The sequence below is a fragment of the Drosophila eugracilis genome, unplaced genomic scaffold (genome assembly GCF_018153835.1).
Source record: "Drosophila eugracilis isolate 14026-0451.02 unplaced genomic scaffold, ASM1815383v1 contig_124, whole genome shotgun sequence".
In the NCBI taxonomy this organism is placed as follows: Eukaryota; Metazoa; Arthropoda; class Insecta; order Diptera; family Drosophilidae; genus Drosophila; species Drosophila eugracilis.
The window spans coordinates 737,151-760,166 of NW_024572029.1; the positions used below are offsets into that span (position 1 = coordinate 737,151).

At 36.0% G+C, this 23,016-nt stretch overlaps 6 non-coding genes across 6 annotated transcripts; 4 read left to right on the forward strand and 2 right to left on the reverse strand.

Annotated features, from left to right (window-relative positions):
• Positions 1 to 3,665: 3,665 nt before the first annotated feature.
• Trnar-ucg lies at positions 3,666 to 3,738 on the forward strand. The gene has a single exon. It is a non-coding gene; the product is annotated as a tRNA-Arg (tRNA).
• A 180-nt stretch (positions 3,739 to 3,918) lies between these two features.
• Trnas-cga lies at positions 3,919 to 4,000 on the forward strand. The gene has a single exon. It is a non-coding gene; the product is annotated as a tRNA-Ser (tRNA).
• Positions 4,001 to 4,435: 435 nt separating this feature from the next.
• On the forward strand, positions 4,436 to 4,517 carry Trnas-cga. The gene has a single exon. It is a non-coding gene; the product is annotated as a tRNA-Ser (tRNA).
• Positions 4,518 to 5,382: 865 nt separating this feature from the next.
• Positions 5,383 to 5,455, forward strand: Trnar-ucg. Its single transcript has one exon. It is a non-coding gene; the product is annotated as a tRNA-Arg (tRNA).
• Positions 5,456 to 13,688: 8,233 nt separating this feature from the next.
• Positions 13,689 to 13,770, reverse strand: Trnas-aga. Its single transcript has one exon. It is a non-coding gene; the product is annotated as a tRNA-Ser (tRNA).
• Positions 13,771 to 14,148: 378 nt separating this feature from the next.
• On the reverse strand, positions 14,149 to 14,230 carry Trnas-aga. The gene has a single exon. It is a non-coding gene; the product is annotated as a tRNA-Ser (tRNA).
• Between the last annotated feature and the right edge of the window lie 8,786 nt (positions 14,231 to 23,016).

Genomic DNA, 23,016 nt, shown 5'->3' on the forward strand with positions numbered 1-23,016 from the left:
GCATTATCATTCTGTTGGTATTTTACTCTACGCCCCTTTCTTGTTTTTTACACTTATGGGGATTGCTTGACGTTGACGATGACGACGACCAAAAAAGTGGACGAGAACGACCGCCTACGAAGCACGCCTATTGTTGCCACCTACTACACATACACATATTTGGTGTAGACGAAAAACACTCGAACATTTGCTTCGCATGTGGCCCTGGCAACCCTTTTAAAAAAGGGATTCTTCCATGTGGGATTGTGTGTGTCTTCACACAGTAAAAAATAAAGAAATCTTAGATGATCATTTGATCTTATTAGACATTAATGATTAATGATGATATTAATGTTACATTAATACATTTTAGTATCAAGATTTCAAAATAATCACTGATTAAATTAAGGAATTATAGGTACTTCTATGACCAATATAGTTTAAGTTCTGAATTTAAAAATCCATATTTACTTATTAATTTCATTCCACAAAAAAGACTATTTGCCGTCATTTGCCAATAGTTCCTTAGACATTTTATCCGTGTAGGGTTGTGGTATTTGAATGGGAATGGGTACCCTGGTTTTTTGGCCCCGGCCGGACCCAACTTAACCGACAACGACGCTTTGGGCGCATTTCGCTTAACGTTTTTCAAGCAGAAAATCGATAAGTGCGCACGTACAGGAACATATATAGCATATATACCCGCACACATATATATATATATCTATATATCTATATATATATATATATATATAGTATATTCCATTGCACATGGCATGTACACCATGTGTGTGCGAGTGTGTGGGCAACACAACATCATGCGTCGTAGGCCAGAGATGGTTTTCAGTTTTCCCCAACTGCAAATGGATGAGAAACAGTCGAAAGAGAGCGGTTCGGCGGGGAAAGTAGTGAAAGGGGGTGTCGGAAAAGAGTGAAGGAGGAGCCATAGTGCAGCTGGAAAAATGGTCATGGTAGAGGGAGGTTGAGAGTTGTGAGGTGATGGGTAAGGTTTCTGGTAGTTGGAAATCCCTACGTGCGCTTTGCTGTTTCATCAATTATTTATTTCGGTTTTGTGCCACTGGACACACATAGAGGAGTGGGTGGATATGTTGGTTTGGGGTGATGGTGCAATGGAGCATTGGGAACATTGGGAATACTAAGGACAAAGCCCAGTACGTAACCAGGGTTGCCACCCTCGAAAAGTTGCCAGCTACATACAAACAACATTTACCATATTGTTTACTCGACTGTTTCCATCAAATATTCAGAGATCAATTGAAGCGGAATATGCTTCAGTTTCTTACATAATTTACTAAGTTTTGAGGCCCCCAGAAAATAGACTAATAATTGTTTTTTTTTTTGGAAGGCAGAAAAAGTTTGTATATTGGGACTGTAAAGCCTCTCGAAATTATCAAAATTTCTGCCTTCATTACTATTTTCTTTTCTACTTTTCAAACTAACTTTGAGGTGGTGTAAAATGCAAGCAAAACATTAATCATGGATTCGGAGGAATTAGTGAGGAGGAGGGTAGTGTTGGTAGTGAGGCTGTCCACCTACCGCAGTTGGCAAGAGGATTTTGACCAGGCCGAAAACGAGCGGCATTGTTACCTCAACCATCAATAATAACGCAATGTGGCAATGGGCAAGGCACCGGGAGCTGACAGAATTAGTTGCAAAAATTTATTTATGACTCTTTGTTGGCCAGCCATTGTTACCTGACCGATCGCCGCCCTCCGTACTCCCCCGTTTACCCCACCTCTTCCAGCCCCTCTACCACTCACCTGTGCTGATTTATGGCGCCCCGTTAGTGCTGCCAATAATTGGGCAAAGAAGCGGCAGCAAGAACTTTTGTCTCCATCCCAAAGTTTATTTTCAACATTGGCTGCATTTTTAGCTACCATGCGCTAAGAGAAAATTCTGTTTTGGGTTTTTGGTTTTTTTTTATTTTTATTTTTTAAATTTAAAAACAAAATATTATTATTTTTATAATTTACATTTTTTGTGTACAATTTCTAATCGAACTCGATTGCTTAAAACTAATTTTTTGTAATATTTACGACATTCTGCTCGGGTTTACAAGTTTTTAAAAGCTGAAGGATCTTTTTTACATATCTTCTTTGGAAAAAGCAGAATCTTTCTGAACCATCTTCCATGTTTACTATAATTTACAAAATTATACAATATAATATCGATATAGGCTGCTAAATTTGCCTTTATAATAAAAACTTTAGAAGTTTTCCTTAAAGAAAATTAAGAAGCCCCTTTTGAAAACGTTTTTAGTAGTCATTTTTCTTAAATAATATAAACTTTTTCATACATGTTAGTATATAGAAATTATCGAAATAAATTCTTCTTAGTGTGTCCATATTTTTTTTTGGGTTTGTCATGGCCATGGCAGAAATCTCATTAAGTTTTACATGCAACGAACAACCGACATGCAAACTGCATTTGAAGCAGAGCAGGGGACTACCCCCCAACCATCCCCCCTCGGGGCCAAACTCCGGTTGCTAAGTGCGTGGCAAGTAAGAGCGAGAGGTTCGCCGAGTGCGAGGGAGTGTGGGGAAAGGGCGCGAGAGAGGCGAGGCTGATTAGCATATTACCATGTAATTAGATAGTTTGTAATTAATTTTAATTGTAACCGGCTTCGCTTCCACACTCGCCAAGATCCACACCGAAACGAAAACGAAATAGAAACACAACACAAAAAAAAAAAAGAAAAGAAAATGAAAAAACGGAATAAATACTTTCGACCTTTCCCAAGCCCACAGAAAATTAGCAATGGCATTATCATCATTACGTTGCACATATATAAACTTGAACGCCAGAGTTTTTAACTATTAAAAAATATATATATAATGGGAAAGTATATATGTGTTGAATCCTAGCACTCTGTTAGTAACTTTAGTTAGTTTTTGTATAACAGAATTTAATTACATTGAAAGGAGTTTGTAATTAATACCTTAAATATCAATCACTCACAAATCAAAACAGACAACATTTTAAGCTTAGAAGAAAAATCAAAATTTCCAACCTTTACATATGTAAAACTTTCCCCAAAATTTTCTGTGATTACTCATGGAAACGCAGACAGAAGGAAAAACCTAGGCAAACAAAAAACCAAAAATGCGTTTACCGCAGACACAAATTATCGATCCAAGCTTTATACAAACACGCACACCGACAAAATTAAGCAGTCCCAAAAAGTAAAACACTTGAGTATACCCCCAACCGCTGCCGCCCCCCAAAAAAAAGGTGGAAGTTGAGAAGGTGGCAAAGGAATTTTTATTGGAGCAACTTCTCCTTCAAGTTGTTCTTGATAAAACATTCATGACCTAACACAATATGAACGTAAATAAGCTGCCTCTGTAGCGAAAATAAGGGCATTGCTCTTTGGATGTCATAAACAGATAGGTTTTTGTACAGATATTCGAATATATATTGAAAATTTAACATTACAAATGGGATTAAATAAGATTTAAGTTTCTAAGTCAAAAATAAAGAAACATTATCACCTTTACTTGTATTTGAACTCACGACCGTAAGTTTGTTTTCAAAACCACCCTTGCCACACTTTCTTTACCCTCTCTCACATGCTAAAAATAGTTTTCATTCTCGCAAAAGTTCTCACTCCAGATTCTCGCTGCGCCCACCCTTAATGTTTATTGATAGTTTGCCGTATTCCAACTGACCGTGTGGCCTAATGGATAAGGCGTCGGACTTCGGATCCGAAGATTGCAGGTTCGAGTCCTGTCACGGTCGTTGGATTAGGTTTTTTGTTCCTTTTTTTTTTTTGCAAATTCGTATTTTTTTTAGCTCTTAAAATAACAGGTGTTTATAGTTTTCGCCACAAATTGGTTCGGAATCGAAAGAACATAGTTTAGAGCAGCTTAGAGCAGGCAGAATCTTAAGAACCGTATTGAGCTCGCTGCAGAACATGTAGCAGTCGTGGCCGAGTGGTTAAGGCGTCTGACTCGAAATCAGATTCCCTCTGGGAGCGTAGGTTCGAATCCTACCGGCTGCGTTGGAAATATCTTTTTGTCGTTTCTTATTATTTATCCTTCTTATCTTTATCTTATTCATCACTATTCTAACTTATTTGTAACTACTTTTGTTTATTGCGTTTTGGTTTTTGTGTTCATCTTTAACTAAGCTTAATCGAAATGCCTTATATCTATGTTTTTATATATATGTATATATATATATTACAAGTTATTATATTTTTAACTTAACTAATATTTTTAACCAACATTGTTATAAAATTACTTTAAAGCTTTGAACATTTTTACATATGCTCTATTTTAAGTTTACTTTTTTTGACATACTGTTTACCATTTAGGTAAACTATATTTTTCTGTTTGTTATTTAACGAGCCAATAATAGTTATGAAGGAATGATAACCTTTGAACTTGTAATTCGCAAAAACTGCGTAAGATAATTGGGATCTGATCGGCAACAAGCAGTCGTGGCCGAGTGGTTAAGGCGTCTGACTCGAAATCAGATTCCCTCTGGGAGCGTAGGTTCGAATCCTACCGGCTGCGGAAGGATTCATTTTTTATAACTTTAAGCTTCTATTATTTATAATACATTTTTCTAGGAAAAATATTAATTTAAATTTTTCTTCCTGTGCCTTAATTCTTCTAATTTTCCTCATATAAATTTCTATGAAATTCGGCAATTTAATCTTATTTGGTATTCAAACAACCAAAACCTTATTTTTGTACCTTTTTTGTTTAACTTATTTGTCTGCCGTTGCGTAGACCTCACTTAGATACACACCAACACCATCAGACACGCACAAAATTATTTACATTTGCCGCTGACGAGTTCGTTGAACCTTTGGCAACCTTTTTCGGTCTGTTCCTCGGCATTTATTTTTGTATAATATACATTTTTTTTTCGGCTGGCTTTCCTTTACTTTCGTTTGCCCTTCCGTCTGGCGCTGCTCTGTGTGCGTATATCGACCTCCGCAAGCTCCCTTCCCCTCTATAAAAAAGAAAGCCTCAAAATGTGTCCTGTCTGGTGTCGTTGGTCCTCGGTCCTTTCGCAACATTTGTGTTGTTGTTGTCGCTGATGTTTTTGCTTATCATTGCGGTTGGTGTCCCAGGGTGTCCCTTTGGACTTGTTTTCAGACATTCAAGCCTCATGCTCCGTCATCCGATGATGGTGTACAAAATTTTTGAAAATTAAACACATGTACGAACTTACAAACTAACAATATGTGATTAGGATTATTTTAAACTTTAAATATTAAATAAGACAAGGATTGGGTTTACAGTTTGAAGATATTTAGCTTAGAACTATGTATTGTGTAACTTATGTTGTACTGTACGTGTTAGTAGAATAATGACTTTTTACTTACATAATACATTTATCTTGACAAATCGGAATCCTGGTTGCGCAAGTGGCCGTATGGCCCAATGGATAAGGCGTCGGACTTCGGATCCGAAGATTGCAGGTTCGAGTCCTGCTACGGTCAATTTTATGCATATTTTTGTTGAAGATCTTTAAAATAATTCTAAGGGAAATCCCTCCCTGCATTACTCGTTTTGTATAACCTTGGTATAGTAGTAAGCAGCCATAAGCTATCCTGGCCAATTGGCATACCCAATTGAAAGATTTATTGGACTTTTACATGGGTCGTCCATGGACGAATCAACATGTGGCTGCTGCCACCAAGAGAATACCAACTTTGTCCGCTGGCTCTTGTTGCTAGTCGTTGCACTGCGAATAATATTTTCATCAATAGTTTTAGTCAAAATGATTTCACTATATAGATTTATAGATTTTTAATTGAAATTTGTAATAGGAATTTTAATTTACTTACCACATTTGGTTATATAGTTAACAAGGGATGTTATAGATAGACTAAATTCTACGGTTTTTTACTGTGCATCTGCTGGTGTCGTTGCTGCAATTGTTGCTGCTGTTGTTGCTAGTTGCAATAGCTTTATATATATATATATACATTTTTTTTTTGTGTCAGCGAACAGACTGAGGAGCAAGTTTTTCAGCAACGAGAACGACACGCGGAGGAACAAGCTGGTCTACAAAGTGGAGGACGAGGCTGCAATTTATGTGGAGGTCCGTTGGTCCGTCGGTAACGTGGTCCGCGGTCCAAGAGTGAGATCCGAGGGCCCACAGTCGGCTTAGCATAATAAACGTCAGAATTAATTGGATTTTAATTGTCTGTTAAGCGCTGAAATTAAGTGCAGCCAAACTAGATTGCCGGCGAGGCGGCGGTGGGCGGTGTTTTGGCGGAAAATGTATTGCCAACTCGTAGCTGACTGCTTTATTCAGCCGACTTCTGCCATGAATGGTACCCTCTTCCCCCGCCTCTAAACTTTGTTTTTTTTTTTTTTTTTTGGTCTTCCTTAACCCGATACTGATCTTAACAATGCTCAACCAAGCGACACACAGCACACATATGAAGATTATTTGCATGTCTCCGTTCTGGTGGTCGTTTGTCCAACTCCAGCTCCATCTCAACTTAAGACTCCAACTCGGTGTCCAACTCCCAACTGGCAACTCCAACTACGATTCCAATTCCGATTTCGTCTTTGGGTCTCGATGCCGCCGATCGCCCATCATTGATTGGCTGACACGGGGCGGCTTTTATGACCACAAAACATACCACAAATTAATGGGAAAAGAGTGTTTAGAGAACTGAAAATCAAATTATTGGAAAATGATTATGAAAATCACATATTGAATAAACCACGAAGTAAAATCTAAATAAAATTCCACAACTAATTCAGCTTGCCACATCCTTGATCCTTAAGTGTTGCCAGCAACATGTTGCCCATGAAATGAAACAAAATTCCAAACTCAAGACGCCGCAAATGTCAAGAAAGAGGAAACTTAACAAGAAAAAAAACAACGCCACGAAAGGCGACACAGGAAAACGTTCAACGAACTTTGGCCGCAGGCGGAAAAGAAGAGTGGACTGGGCGACACCATTGCGTATACGCAATGCCCGGGATGTCAGGACATCAGCTGTTCTTTTTTATTTTGGCGCTGCAGGACGAAGGAGCCCAAAAACTTGAAGACGCAGGACTCGGCGCATTTTGATTTACGCCCAATGGCAAAAGAAGCCGAAGAACCGAACCAAAGACGAGCGGCAAAAGGTTGAAAGGAGTTCAATGCACTCCGATGACGTTAGGGATAATCCAGCAGGACCCCAGGACTCCAGGACTTGTCTTGGCTGTGTGTGTGTGTGCGTTAGTCAGTGTGTATGGACACGCACACGTGCCTGTACAGTATGGAAAATTGGGCTGTAATTTGATATTGTTTAGTGTTTTTTTCAAATATCTTAAACATCTTATAAGGTTGCACTTTTCTGATCTTCTAACATCTTTTTTTCGTTCAATTAATTTGAGTAATTGAATTATTTAATTTATAGAAATTGTTTTCTGTGCAGGATCCCGGATCCTGGGCGCATCCTGTGGAGGGCCATTGGCTTTTTGGGCTTCGCCGGCGCGTCGGCAGTTTTGGCGTCTTCGTAGGGCTTCGGACTTTTCGGCTCGCCGCCTTTTATTTTATGCCATTCCATTTTCGGGTGTCAATGTCCTGCGTCCTTTGCTTATGTATGTATGTATCTCTGTGTGTGTGTGTTTGTGTGTGGCATGTGTCCTGCAGCGGAGAAAAGAAAAAGTCCTCGATTCCGCGCTGCGTTCTGCGTTACGCTCGTCACATTTTATTAGCCCGTTTGCAGGCTGCAGGACATTGAACGTCTGTCTCCCTGCGCGAGTCCTTTGTGTCGCAATAAATTACACACACACATCGCTGTGTGTGTGTGTGTGTGTGCTTGAGTGTTTGTGTGGGCCTTCCCCGCTTATTTTTGTTTTCTTCGGCTGCCTGTTATTTGTGTCCTTTTTTTTGCTTCTTATTTTTGGGTTTAGATGTTGTAGGTGCATTGAACTGCAGGCCGCCTCCTTGACGCTTCATCTGACGATTTCAATTCGAGGGAAAGTAATTTGTAATATACTCTATCTGTTGGTTGGGGAATTAAGTGGACTTTAATAGGACATATGATGTTATCTTGTTTATATATTAAAATTTAAAATTGGACCTACAACTTCATACAATATGAGAATTTTGACCTTCTCCCTTAAAATTCCTTATTTACTTTCAAAAACCTTTAGAATTCTTAAATTTAAAAATAAAATAAATATATAAGTTACTTGGTAATTTATAAAAACTATCATTTAATTGAAATTTAACGCTTTTAATATAACTAACTTAAGATCTAAAATACTCAAAGGGTAACCCCAATTCGTCTGCTGACCTGTCAAAGATTTTTGTGTGCGAGGCAATTTTTCGGTCAAACAATGACTTGCCGCGGTCATATCCCCGATATATGTATATATCCCGATGCACCGTTAACCAGGACCTCTTTTGGATTAGGGCCTTGACAATTGCGAGGGCGAGCAAAGTTAAGGGTTAAGGGATCAGGGTCGAAGGCAGCTGGCTCTTCCTCTAACGGGAACACTTAACCCTAAGCACATTTTCGGCGCTTCTTTTCTTTTGTGTGCGCTTTTTTACATTTTTTATTCTTATGTATGTAATTTTTTTGTTATATTTTTTATTTTTTTTTTTTGGGAGGGCGCTAATGATGATGAAGCGGCCAGGGGCGGGCGGGAAAAGGGGAGGAGTGTGTGTGGGGGTTTTGTTCTGCAACAACTGTGGCAACTGTCTCCTTGATGCGTCCTTCAGGAGCTCTCTGGCGCATGACTTTTGCCTTCTTCTTCTGTTGCCAACTTCTGTTGCAAGTCACAAAAATACAAAACAAAAACCAAGAAAAAATACTGCGTTATTTTCTCCTTATTCTCTCTCTATTTTTTTTTATTATTATTATTTTGTTTTTTTGTGCATTTTTATTATTATTTTTTTTTTTTGAGAAGTAGCAGGCGACTTTGTCTATGCTGCAGAAGAATGCCTTTGGGGCATTTAGATAAAAAATACATGAAGGAGCCAAAGCCAAGCCAAAAGGATACTAAAAAACAGATGGGCCAAAGACGGGGCGGGGGTGCGGGGCGCTTTCGACCAAGGGAGGCCTGCATATTGCACTTGAGAGCCCAAACAGCAGCAACAACAGCAAAATAACAAAAAACAAAAATGAAATATAAAAAAATATATATAAGAGTAACAACGGAAAATTGTGAAAAAATCACAAGACGCACATAAAAATGTGAGTGAAAAAAATGAGGGACCTGGCAAGATGGGCAAAAGAACAAAAAAAATAGAAAAGAAACGAAAAGTGTAATACAATTTTCCGAGGGGAAAAGGGGAAAAAATTGGAAGCCCCAAGCTGAGGCATTTCCCTCTACTGCTGTTGTTGTTGTCATCTGTTTTGTTGTTGTATTTTATAATTTATAGAATTATGCAAAAGGTTTTTTTGGCAGCATATCACAGGTTGTCTCTGCAAAAACTCCGCCAGGAGTTCAAATAATATTTTGGTGGCAACTTTAGGGGGTTTTTCTTTTATGAGATTATTTTGTTTTTGTATTAATGGAATATAAATTATATATAATTAAATTATATATTATAGCCTTACTATCAGAGAAATATACACAGAAATAGTTTTAAAAATCTTCCTCTATATAGGATTACTATTTTGTAGGTCTTAGTATTAACTTCTGAGATCCATAAAGTCACTTAAATTGAATTTTCCTTTTAGTAATTGATAAACCTAATGCTCAATCACTCTTTAAGCTGGTTTTCCCTACCAAAGCTGCTACCAAAAACTTCCTTAGCCATCTGTGATCCCTTCGCGCCACATTAAATTCCTATAAAAAAAATAAGAAGAAGACTAGAAGACGACCCCTTCAAGGGCCTGACCGAATAATGCCCGGGACTCTCATCATATGAGATGTCTATAAACTCAAACAGAGCCAACAATGTCGTCGCCTGGCTAATCTACAGCAATTTTTACGCTTTTCACTGAGAAATCCGCAAAAAAAAAAGAAAATAATGCAAAAAAAAAAAAAATAAACGACGAAAATCGGCGACAGCAAAGGCGGGAAGGGGGGGGAAATGTGGTGTGTCTCAAAAGAAAGAAAACTTTGGACTTTGAATGCTCGGGAATTTTCCTTTTCATCAGCTTAAAAGCCTGGCAATGGGCGGTGGTGGGCGTGACAAAGCCGGGGCCAAAGGAGAATTATAAGAGGAAAATAGAGTAAAAACCGAGAAGGAGGTGGTTGAGGATCCAATGATGATGAAAGATACATTTGTAGCGTACAGATACGCGTTACTTTTATTTTTGTCGTCTATATATATATATATTCCTTTACTGAATGTGCATCTCAAAGATGCCGCTGCCACCCTCTGTTTTCCACACAATTTTCCATTTCCCCAAGTTCGGATTTTTTTTTTTTTAGCTCTTTGTGTTTATTTTATTTTTTCCGCATTGTCAACGCTTTGGGAGTCGTCGCCTCATAATCCGTTATTAATTGCCCAACGACATGTTACCAGGGCCAAAAACAGGGGGAAATGGGTAAGTTATCCTGGGGCTTGGCCACTCGATAGATAAACCCAGTGAACAGGGAGAAAAGATCGAAGGATTGGTTATATTTTTGATACAATAATAATTCTTCTAATTTTTTTTCCATTTTTTAAGGTCTAACCTAATATAAACTTTATAAATTTTATTAAATACTTAAAAAGGTTAAAAATAGCAACAAATAATAATAATTTTGAGCTAAGTTTACTAAGGAATTGATGACTTATTCTTAATACCAAGAAAATATAAGATTTAAGTACATTTTCCAGCTTTTAAAGCTATAAATTTAGTTTTTAAGTTAAAAACTTATATCTTCCTTAAAAAATCCCTTAAATATATGATATTATATTTAATTTAATCTCAATTTTCTAGATATTTTCTTTCTCTGCAAATATATTTGTATCTTTTGTCTGCACAACTTCATTCAGACAGCTTGAAAAAAAGTTTTGCAACTGCATCGAGAAGTGTGTGTGTAAAAGTATCTGTCAGCTAGTGTATCTATATATATACTCGTATATATATATAGATATATATATATTCTGTTGCCATATCGGTTTCTTCTGCACTGTTGTTCTCTTTCTTTCCTCCTTGTTCGGTAATTTATTTACTCAAAACACGCAAAATTATTTTATGCAAATGATTTCTCAACGTTTTCACTTGCCGAGTTGAGTCAGCTAACCATATATAGCCATATATCCTCCCCCGATCCCGATCCCTTACTATATACCCTTTTTCCCCCCTATAATTCCCATAACCCGGCGACTTGTCAGTTTTGTAGTCTGCCATTTGGAGGCGTGGCCAGAGGGCAGGCGTTTAATTCTTTACCCACGGAGCGTGGTCAAATAGGGTAATATCCGACTCCATTGAAGAGGGCATTGCTGGCTGTCTGTATTACATATTATATTTACAAAGGTTGTTAAATGAATTAAATGTTGGTTTTTAAGTGGTTATTGGATTGAATTTTATAAGATTAATATAGGCATATGATTATAAGGCACTTAAATATGATTAATTAGCTTAAAATAATCGAAAAAAGCTTAAGATTTGAAGATAAAAGATAGAAATTTATAAAAACGGATCCAATTCATAAATATTTTTAAACTTATATCATTAATATGATACCTTACTTGATCCTTTTCAATAGAAAGTAAAATAAGCTACATTAAGCCTGCCAAAAATAATACAAGCCAAGCCAAAGTTCATTAAGTTTTGAACTCTCCCAGCGAGTTCAAATATATTCCTATATATATATAGATAGATGTACATACACCGATATCTGAGCTTACCACCAGTGTTACCCACAAGACGTTGCTCCACATTTGTCAACTGGCGATTGCGGCATACATAATTACAGAAAAACTCCGCTCGAATTGTGACAATTTCCAGGTATCTTTTGGCCAAAAATTTAACATCGAAAGATGAATCGTTGAGTTGCTGAAATACAATCGAATTAATGGAAAAACAGAGCTCAAAAGTTGAAATAATTTCGACATATTAACAGCTTTGTTGGTGGGCGCCCAAGCCAAAAGAAATTAATGGCGTGGCCAAAAGTGAAAATCTGTGGCCAAAAAAAAAGAGTTCGATCCGAAGAAGAAGGTCAACAAAACTTCGGGGAGTTCGTGTGAAGTATGGCGCGCTGTGTATATCTATAAGATACATAAATTAGATGCATGCGTCATGCGGCCGTTTGCGAATTTTTTTTTTTCGCTTGCCTCGCTCACATAATTTTACATTCGATTTCCTCAATTAGCCGGCTCAGGAGCAGCTGTGCAAATTCTTCGTTTTTTTTTTTTTTTTTTTTGGGTTTATTTTCGCGTTTTTTGTATCTGTGCGATGAGCAGAGCTAAAAAGTCGATTAATCAACGCAGGCTTTTGGCCGAATTTGGGTCAAAGTCTCTCGTTTGTGCGGTCGTTTATCTCACTCGAAATGGCGAAAAACCGAAATCAGCCCAAGAGATACGCGTATCTGAAGTTTTTGATTTTTTTTTTTCAAGCTCTATTTTAATACTCTTGGATAGGGGTAATAAATATTTAACGAGGGATTAAAATGGGGGAGAGAAGAAAAGGTTTTGTTATAAAATTTGTAAATAGTATTAAGGGAATTATTTAGATTTTTTTTAGAAAGTAGATTGCAAACTACTAACATGCTTAAAATATATGTTAAAATATAATTTAGTTAGTAATTACTATAGACATATATTGGAAAAATCAAATTAAGTTGATAAATGCTTTTAATCTTTTAAATATTAAGCTTAAATTGATATTAGTTGATTATGAAATTACATTAATGAAAACTTAATAGAAAAAGTTAATACTAGAGAGTATTAAATGCTAAAAATCATTGAAAGAATTTTTAAAATATTTTTCCTATTACTATCCAAGGTTTCTTTTTGAAAACTAAATGGGAAAAATGTGAAATCTCCTCTAAGAACTAACTATCTTTATCCTTAAGTCTATCTATTTATGTTTAATTTAAAAAATATATTTCTTAAGCAACAGTTAGGGCATTAAAAACCTATATTCTTTCTAGTATTTAAATTTTTTCTGCAAATTTTTTTGTTCGGGGCTTCATGCGTTGCTCTGATTTCTGTCGTCGATTTGCGCAAGTTGTCGTCGCTTGTTGCTTGTCTATCACTCACTTAGCATCTGGCAAATGCTCGGCGCGTTTTCTGGGGCCTTTTTCTTCTTTTTTTTTTTTAGTTTTTATTTTATTTTATTTTGCCCAACTGCCTCTTGGGGCGGGTTCAATGGTCTCAAGAGTTCCTTGCCCCTCTTCAAGCTGAAGTCAATCTTGTAGCTTCAATTCTACCTTTAGTTTTTTTTTTTTTTTTTGCGATTTTAGTTGGGTTCAAAAAACAGCGGGTGGCACTAGCTTAAAAGCCTTTAAAATTCAATCAATATGGGGTTAATTACATTGCCAATTCCATGCTCTCTATTGTCTGTTTTAGTTTTGTTGGGTTAAAAATAGAAATTTTGTAAAAAAAAAAAATGCAAGAAAATTAAATCTACTCTCAAAATTATATAAAAAATGAAAGCTTTTTTAGGCTATATAATATATAAGAAATATACATTCTCAAGAACTGTAGGACAAAAACTGTAAGAAACAGCATTTACTTGGCTTAAAAGAAATTTTAATATTTGAAATCTTTAATAACTAAAAAATCAGGTTATGAATTAATTATTAATCAAAACAAAAAGGATATTTCCAAACCGCAGTCGGTAGGATTCGAACCTACGCTCCCAGAGGGAATCTGATTTCTAGTCAGACGCCTTAACCGCTCGGCCACGACTGCTTGGCTAATAAACCTGGCCCAATCACCCAGGTTTAATGGCCAACATAGGTCATATTAATTGATCTATTAATATTAATAAAAGACTTGGCTTCGTAACAATATTTTTGTAATACAAGAATCGCAAACATTAATTTGGATTCTGCAAAAGTCTGTGTAAAAAAGTTAATACGTTGTTGTTAAGGTTTTAGTTAGTCAAAACTAATTATCGATTCTATAAAGTTGAATCCCTATTTTTTATCAAACTATCAAAAATATTTTATGATCAAAATAGCTATAAAACTTTATGTTCTTCGAAACCTACATATATACAAGTTTTAAATAATTGGTTGATCACTATTAGTTTTGTAAATTTACAAAAGCAAAAAAACATGTTATCACCGCAGTCGGTAGGATTCGAACCTACGCTCCCAGAGGGAATCTGATTTCTAGTCAGACGCCTTAACCGCTCGGCCACGACTGCTTAATAACAGCCGATCGCTAAACTATCAGCAGACCAAGTTTGGATCTCTGCAGGGAATGGGATTACTATTTTTAAGTTTCTGACAAAAAAGCTGAGCAAATACAGTGTTGATGATAATAGAGGGCTATCAAGTAAATTGCCTTTTACATTGGCTGTTAATAAACTATAACATATTATTAAGCTATATTCAGCTCTTGATAATATTAATAATTTACTACAGTTATGATAAGATACAAATAATTGGTACATTTTTTACAAGACACCTTAACATAATTTGTTTTTAGGGTTTAAAGGTTATATATTCCCAGATAAAATATATATAACTTAAATAAATCAGATATTATGTTATGTTCAGTAAACTTTTATGTATTTAATAAGCTAAAAAACTATCAAATTACTTTGCGAAGTAAACTAATGAATCAAGATGGAAAACTGAAAAGATTGCTCCCATTTTTGTGAATGTTTCTTATTTTTTTTCTTAATGATATTTTTTTGATGTTAGCTCCGACAATTTGCACAAAAGTTAAACAACCATATTTGTGCAATTATCGCGCGATCAGCAGAGACTTTCACAATCACCTCAGGGTTGACCAAAAAATTTAGACATATGTGTATATATATATATCAACCGATGTTGATTACAAGGAAACTTTGGGTTTGGTCACTGGTATTTAGATCTTCATTGATACGAACTGAATGTTGAAATATTTTGTCCATAATTTATCACAAGAGTTTTTTGGATTTTTTTGTTAGCACAATTTAAAGTTAGATATCGGGGAGTAGAAACATTAGATCTAATATGCCATGCAAGGGGAATAGAAAGCAAGACAAGCCGAAATTAAAAACCTGCCAAATACAAATTAACCTGGCGATGGGCAAAAAAGATTTTTCGCAAACATCTTCTTGACCTTTTTTGGTTCATTGACTTGGCTTGCTCTACTCTTCTTTCATTTTTTTTTTTTGCAAAACTTTTGCCAGCTGTGTGCTTGTCTCTATAAAAACCTATCTATCTATCCATCTAACTATCTATCAAATTCGCTTAAATTTTAATTTTTTGGGCTAACAAGATTTTTCTTTTTGGTTTTATTTTATTTTAATATACGTTTTTTGGGCGAGTGAGTTTGTTGTTGTAGTTTTTTTTTTGTTGGCACATAAAAATTAATTAAAAATCATAAAAGAAAGCGCCGTTAGCGGCGAGTATCTAACTATTTTTGGCCTCCCAGAGAGGTTTAGGGGGGTGCCTGATATGGAGAGGGGTTGGCTTAGGGGGGCTGCGCAGGTTCAATGTATCCGCTGGATACACGCACAAAAGTTGACTCAACTTTTGCACAAGTTCAATGCTCTACGCACTCTTATGTGTGTTTGATAATACCCTAAAGGAACAAACCTTTAAGTGGGGTATATGCTGTTTTTTAATGGTTTTTAAAAACTATTTTAATAGATTTTTTAAAGTGAGTTGGATATGCATTAAGAATTTGTAAAGAACTTTATTATATTCTTTATGAGAAATGGGAATATAGCTGAAGTCTTATTATGGAAATAAAAATGTATTTTTAAGAAGCTAAAAAAATATATTGCATTTCAATAAATATTATTTAAATATTAACTTAGCAAAACCTTCACATTTTATGGTTTCAATTTTTCTCTTAATTCCTAAATAATAATAAATTTAAGCAAATTTGAAATAGCCTTAAAGTAATACTTAATATTGAGCTTAAAAATTTTAACAATCTTTATCTATTTCATTGGAAAGATGAAATGACTTTTTAAGTTAGATAAAAATTAAATATGGTTTAAAAGTTTTATGTTAGATCTACAGAAATCTTTGGTTTCCTATTTTATGTTAAACATTTTTTAAACTTAACTTTTTTGTAAACTTACCTATATTTAACAAGCTTAGTAGGGCATTCAGTTTCCAACAAAAGTATCTCAAAGTTTTTCGTTTGTATCCGCAGAAATGCGTATTGAGGGCGTCACTCCTGCGTTTAGCCTTGACAATGAAAATACAAAATATATATAATACAAGATATATAAGATATATATATATACAGATACCAATAAAAAGGGCAGCCGGTTTCAGGTCTACGGCCTCTGTTTTTGTCTTTTGACTCCTGGAGTGCGTCGCTCTTTTTCGGGTTCAAAAACACTTTGGATGCCTTGAAAATGAATGAAAATACAAGGGAAAATAATCAATAAGTTAGCAGCAAGTGGCAGCAGGAACGACGAGCAAGTGGCAAGGAACATTTCACATCTAATTAGAAATTTAAGGCCTCCCAAGCCTGGCTTGCTGCTTTTGGTGTCTATTATTTTGGCATTGCTCAAAAATAATCATTTATCTTCTTAATCGCTGCTTGTCGGCTTGTCGGGTCTCCTTGGATGGCTGGCTGGCTGGCTGGCTGTTGAGGATGTCCTGGCAGCTGCCAAATGTTTTGTCTGCCTTTCCCGTCTTCCTTTTTTTTTTTTTTCTACGTTTTCGCTTTTTTGATGCCAGCTTACTCTGCCGTTAAATTAGAGGCAACTGAAACTATGCAGCCGAAGCTGTCTAAAGCTGCCACACTTCACTCATTTGGCCCCCTCCTGGAACTTCTCCCTTTTGGATGCCAACAAACTGCCTTGCCTTTAGGATCTTATCTTCTGTTTAATTCCTTCAGGAAGGATTCTCGGCCTCGGACAGTTAGCTGGTGGAAATATTTCGCTCATTTTATGGCTTAAATTAAGTTGAGAGGAGTCTTAAATTAAGGGAAACTTTAAATTTAGTGGGGGTGTCTTTGAGTTTATAATTTGTTTTTAGTTTTGTGATTTTTAAGTCTTGCATTTTTATAGCTTAGTTACTTAAATTAATGAATATTAGAAGATACTTAACTTAAACTCAATAAAGTGAAAGTTTAAAATGTTTAAAAAAAAATAAGTAAATAAAAGTAAATGGGAAGTATCTTAATTATCAATCTATTATTGACAGAACCTTAACTTAAAAATCAGAATCGGTTACATTTTGTGTGGGTTTCCAAAGATCCAAAAACTAACCTCTTTGTTTTCTTTTTTGGTTTCCCAAAGTTGTGTCTAGATTTCGTTGTTTGACACCTACTTCTTAACCCTTTTTTGCCACCCCCTCTTTGAAGCTTTCTTTCTTATGATTTTTTTAACGCCCTTCTTGCAACGTCTTCATCTGTTGTTTTCCTTCTTTTTTGGTTTTGTTTTTTGTTATCACGCTTGTTAATGTCATTCGGCGACATTCCGCCTTTCTGTCCTTGTGCCGCCAGCCTTTCGTCCTTTTTGCCTCGCCTTATTAGCCGCCATTAACACTTTTGCATGACCCCCCCTCTGCCAAAGCACCCTTCCCACCATTTTTGGAAAAGCAGCCCTTAACCCTCTGACGCCCCGGCTTGCGGCGGCAACAACAACAAAAAATGAAGTTGTCTTTTGCCTCTGAAGTCTGAGGTTTTCTTCGCTTGTTTTTTTTTCTTGTTCGTCCAGAAATCCGCGCATTTTGTCTTGGTTCGTGTTTCGTCGCCTCATTTTGCCGCTAGCATTTTGGGGCACCAACACCAGCCGCTTCCCCTTAACATTTATGTTTGTTGTTGTTTGATTTTGGACATCCTTTTTGGGATTTCCTTTGTCTGGCGCCTCTTGTTGCTGGCTAATTAAAAAGCATCTTCCATTTGCGGGCTGCCTTCGGTTCGGAGTTGGTCTTTGAGACGGGGGTCCTTACAAGATTATTTCAAGATTTCTTGGGTTCCGGATAGCTGTGATCAATGGTTAATCAACATTTAGTGGGGAATTTGTGGTATACTTAGAGGGAAATATAGATAATGCATGTTTATAGTAAGGATAGGGCTTAAATTTATGATCTCTGATCATTATCACAGCAATAAATTATCTTTTTCAATTTAAAACTTTCTGAATTACAAATAAAAACAAGAGGAAACGCTATAGTCGAGTGCCGCGACCATAAGATACCCGTTACTGTTTTACAAAATTTTAAAATATTATTTTGCTAGTGGAAATTTACAAGGCGCCACCTATTGTCAGAGGAAGTATGTTGAGTATGCTTATAGTGACGTCACTGCCCATGTGAGGCCTTATAACTTAATTTCTTTATAAATAGCGAAATAATGTTCCGATTTGAAAAATCTTTGTTAAATCGATAGGTATTAACAGAAATAAGTTACACAAGGTCAAACGAAGGCATTCATAATAATATTATAGACGCCACAGTTTTCCGCGGTTTGTGGGCGTCAGAGTAGGCGTGGCCGGATGCAACTTCGTGGAAAGTTGCAAAGGCATCTCCTAAATACGTGATCTTAAACAAAATTATGTAGCTCTTATAGTTTTTGAGATTTTTGCATTTTTGGTTGTTCAGGTTTTGTGGGCGTTAGAGTGGGCGTGGCTTGATCGAAAAAACAATTCGCATTGGGAGCATAATAGAAACCTACATGCTTAATCCGAACTTTCTATCTCTTATAATTACCGAGATATCAGCTTTTCTAGAAAATCCGAAAACTGTCTTTTGAGCCTTGTGGGCGTATGGGTGGGTGTGGCCGGATAGTAGTACCACTATAAGATGCGCTGCCATTTAAACATTGATATAACATTATATCAACTTTCTAACTGCAATAGTTCCTGAGATTTCAGCAATTTTAGTTTTTGTCGATTTGTGGGCGTTAGAGTGGGCGTGGCGGGATGCTGTAATAAACTTGCGCTGTCCCGGGACCTCAAGAATCTTCATGCTTAATCTCAACTTTGTATATGCTATAGTTTCTGAGATCTCAGCGTTCATACGGACGGACGGACGGACGGACGGACGGACGGACGGACGGACGGACGGACGGACGGACGGACGGACAGACGGACATGGCTCAATCGACTTCGCTATTGATCCTGATCAAGAATATATATACTTTATAGGGTCGCAAAAGCTTCCTTCTATCTGTTACATACTTTTCAACGAATCTAGTATACCCTTTTACTCTACGAGTAACGGGTATAATAAGCATTTAATAGTAGAGTTATCATCAAATTGCATTTTCTATATAAAAACAAAAACGATAATCGACCGATAAACAACCGATAGGACCGATATAACAAATAAAACTCAAAAGACAATGACAAGACAGCGTGGAATTAAGCAAACATTTTGAGGACCACCCGGCAACAATGGCCAATAATCGGGCAATAGTACAAATTTATTTTTCTATATAAATTGCAATTTGTTGTTGCTGCTGGCCCGATGCTAATCTGAATGGTATCGAGGCAGCGAGGCAGCAGAAGGAGGGAATCGGTGATCCCTCTTTCTATCTAAAATGCCGCCGTCGCTTTCAATTCGCTTGAACGATCCTCGCGATTGGCGCCAGCAACATGCTCAACATGCAACATGCAACATCCTACAGCAACAGTAGCCGGCAACATTGGCATTGAGCTTGAGTACAATTAATTGAACACCAACAACAAATCGATTGCGCGAACAACAACAAAATGAACAGCGGCAGCAACAGCAACAGAAGCAGCAGCAACAACAACGACAATAACAACATGACACATTGTGTTGTTCACATGCCGCCGCTGCAGGGCAACAAAACCAGATGAAGACGACAAAAAGGAGCAGCAGCAGAGGCAGCAACAACCTGCCTGCAACATGTTGCCGGTGTACAAAAATTTAGCCTTTTGTTATTTGCCGACGTCTGCCAAGTGAATTAACCCACCTCACCCTTCTCTATTGCTCTCAAGAAACTAGTGATGCTTATTGGCTTGAAGATGGAAAAGATATCGAAAATATCGTTATCAAATATATCGAAAGTAATGCGCTAATTGAGATATCGGTAATATTGTCAGTTAATAACGTTTTATATTTAATAGCTATAAACAATTATAGTCAGTGATTAAAAAATTGATATAGTATCGATAATTTTATCGATGTTAATGAACTATTTCAAACCTATATTCATTAAGATTCATTTATTTAATATAAAACATGCATAAAATAACAAACTACCGATATTTATCGATCACCTTTGTCATCCCTAACCTCAGCCATCAATAAGCTAGTAGAATCGTTGGACTCACACACACATCCTGGGTGTCTAATTAGCGTCATTTTGGCTGCTACCAACATGTTGCTGACAACTGCAAGACTGAAAGAATGGCAAAGAAAAGATTTGAATAAAACCCATTTACCCCCTCCTCCAAGCCTCAATCCCCCAAAAAAAAAATCCCATCCGTCCTCTTTGCAAAATTGAATGGGAAAAAAAAATACAAAGAAAACTTTCACTTGACGCTAAACAAACATCAAGAAACGGGGAGGCGTGTGCATTCCTGTCAGGTGTCCTCAAATGAAATCAATTTGCCAAATGACATAAACAACAAATCAAAGGGAGGTGAAGGGAAAGGGAAAGGGAAAGGGAAAGGGGCAGGGAATGGCCCCCAAAATCGAACTTCTAGACTTAAACCTTGTGACAGGTTGATTTTTGTTTACAGCTATTGATCGGGAAAGTATTTTTTAGGAGTTTTTAGGAAATTCTTTATATATATTAATAAATTATGATATCAAAGAAGATATAAATAATACATAAAAGATCAAGAATTTTAGGTGTTCAATTTTTAAGCATGAAAGTAAACCGATAAAGAAACTTTATGGCTATAATCATATTAATTAAAGAGCTTAAAAAAGTTAATATAAAATATTCAAACTGCTTAAGCTGAAACTGTTTATATAACAATGACTAAATATATTCGCTTTTAAATTTAAAAGATAAGAAATTTATTTCTTATTATATATATTAATAATAATACTATTCAAAATATAGATTAAAGCTGATTTCTGAGAAAAACTCTTCTGAGCCAGAGAAATCGTAGATATATTATACAAATAATTAAATAAATGCAATAAAAATGTAGTATTAAATGGGAATTAACAGCCTATATCTACATAAAAATCATATCTAATACAAATTTCTTCTAAAAACTCAATAAAAATATTTTAAATTCGTTTAAAAAAACAAATCAAAGTGACAATCAAATCAAATGATTTGTTTTACCTCTCTGGCAGTTTTCAAAATATTTTCATTTTCCATAATTTTTTTGTTTATTGACATAATTTGTGGAGCTTTTAAGTTTGGCAGCCTTTATATATATATTTTTTTTTTTTGGGAAATTGGGCGCGGAATAGTTCGCGCTGGTTTCGGTGTCAGTTAGAAGGACATAAAAAAAAGGAAAAACCTTTGACAGTCTTGTTGGCTCTATCTAAATGTCGTTCTAGTTGGCATTTCGGCCTGGTCGGTTTTGCTATGCCGCTTGATTGACAGTTTTATTAAGTCTATATATGTGTATATACACTACCGATCCATTATATATATGTATATATATATATATATATTTAATATTTACCTGCTGTATAGACAAAAATAACAATTTGTGTGGGTATGACTGACAGGCTTCTACTGCTGCTGGTGATGACATGGCATGCAAAGATAGTTGATGTATCTGCCAGATACATGTGCTACTAAAGGGGGTTTTCCCCTCTCTAAGAGGGGGTTCTGTCTTTCAAAAAAGGGGCTAGCGGTACGGGGTAGTATTTGCGGAAGTGTCCGGAAACAGGCAAATTAATTAACACACTTGAGAAGTTGCCAAGCGCCGGCAATTAAAACCCATTAAATCAAGTTAAAAACTTTTTCGACTGATATCATGTCGGAGGGGGGAAGGGGGTTGGTTGGGGTGTTAGTTGGGTAGTCTAGTCAAAGTTTCGTAACCTTCGCCATAAAGCCACTTAAGTGGGTCATAATGCAGACAAACAGCCAGCGGGCCAAAAAGGAGAAAGAGCGCCAGCAAACTTCTCTCTGGCATATTTATGCTGAAAGCGAAATTGAAAACTTTGCCACCGATATATGCAGTAACACACACACATAGCTATATCTAAGAATATATATATATATTCTTTTCTATATATATAATGTATCTGGCGGATACATACAACAAATGGCACCGAATGAAAGAAAGGAGCAACTTTCACTCTCCACTCGCTGGCTGCAAAACTTGCGCTGTCTTCTTATATGTTTGTATGCATATATGTATATATACTATATATATATATATATATATATATGTTTATATAGCCATCTGCACAAACATTAAGTGCATAAAAATGGCATTAAATTGTGCGCAAAATAGCTGCAAATAAAATTTTACTTCGACTTTTTACGTTGCTCCACGACCGGCGCACAAATGTATGCAATATGTGGCATTAGATGTTGGCATAACTACTTCTATATCTATGTTTGGGGTATAGGATATCCTCTGTATATGTATGATATCTTCAACTGTCTGACTGCATTGCTCGCTTGAATGGATAATCCTGGGCAATCGGTGGTATATTTGCATATTTATATTTAACAAATATAAATTTCTTAGTTTTTGGTTCTATATGTAAGCTGGTTTGGGGTTTTATGATGATTAAATGTTAAACATTCTTCATTATAGATATTAATATCTTGAAAAGTTAAGGAAACTGTTGATCTGCTCATGGAAAAAGCATTAATGCTATCTTTACTATATATATTTATAATTCTAATATTTCTTTTTAGTAGGAACTTAAATTAAGAAACCTTAAATATCAACCATATATTCGAGTTCCCTAAATTAATATTTATAATAATAATATTTCATAATTTAAGGTTTTTACGGTTTTTTGTTTAATTTTCAAACATAATTTCTTACCCTAATTAATAGTCTTAATCATTGCCTCTTTACCTGTTAAATACAAAATGTAATTACCCAAAATTGTAACCACAAAAATT